Source organism: Dipodomys ordii, unplaced genomic scaffold (assembly GCF_000151885.1).
Source record: "Dipodomys ordii isolate 6190 unplaced genomic scaffold, Dord_2.0 Scaffold93, whole genome shotgun sequence".
Taxonomy (NCBI): Eukaryota; Metazoa; Chordata; class Mammalia; order Rodentia; family Heteromyidae; genus Dipodomys; species Dipodomys ordii.
The window spans coordinates 4,267,720-4,267,982 of record NW_012267309.1 but is presented as its reverse complement, the minus strand read 5'-3'; the positions used below and the strand labels follow the sequence as shown (position 1 = coordinate 4,267,982).

The following is a 263-nucleotide window of genomic DNA, read 5'->3' as shown; positions in this document are numbered from 1 at the left end:
GACCGCCTGGGCCCTTTCCCCTCGGAACCTCATCCGCCTCCCCTCCCCATCCCAGTCTCCGGGAAAAGCGGTTACCTGAGGCTCGGTGGAGGCGGGGTCACGACCCGGACGTGAAGGAAGACGGCCGCCCTCCCGCCCAGGGCGATTTGGGGAAATTTGGAAGACTTGTTCCGCACGGGGTGACAGCTGTTCGCTGCGCACGCGCGCGGAGGGCCCGGAGCCGATCGCTGCGCTGCGCCGCTCGACACCCTCCCACCGGGGGC

General features: G+C 70.0%; 1 protein-coding gene across 3 annotated transcripts in view; it reads right to left on the bottom strand.

The window, feature by feature from the left end:
• The window catches only part of Kdm4c (lysine (K)-specific demethylase 4C), a 302,738-nt gene extending 302,551 nt beyond the window's left edge, over positions 1 to 187 (bottom strand). For all 3 annotated transcript variants that reach the window (XM_013026410.1, XM_013026411.1, XM_013026412.1), the window contains exon 1: positions 76 to 187. The gene's annotated coding sequence lies outside the window, so the exon portion shown is untranslated. The remainder of the gene's footprint in view (positions 1 to 75) is intronic.
• Positions 188 to 263: the final 76 nt, after the last annotated feature.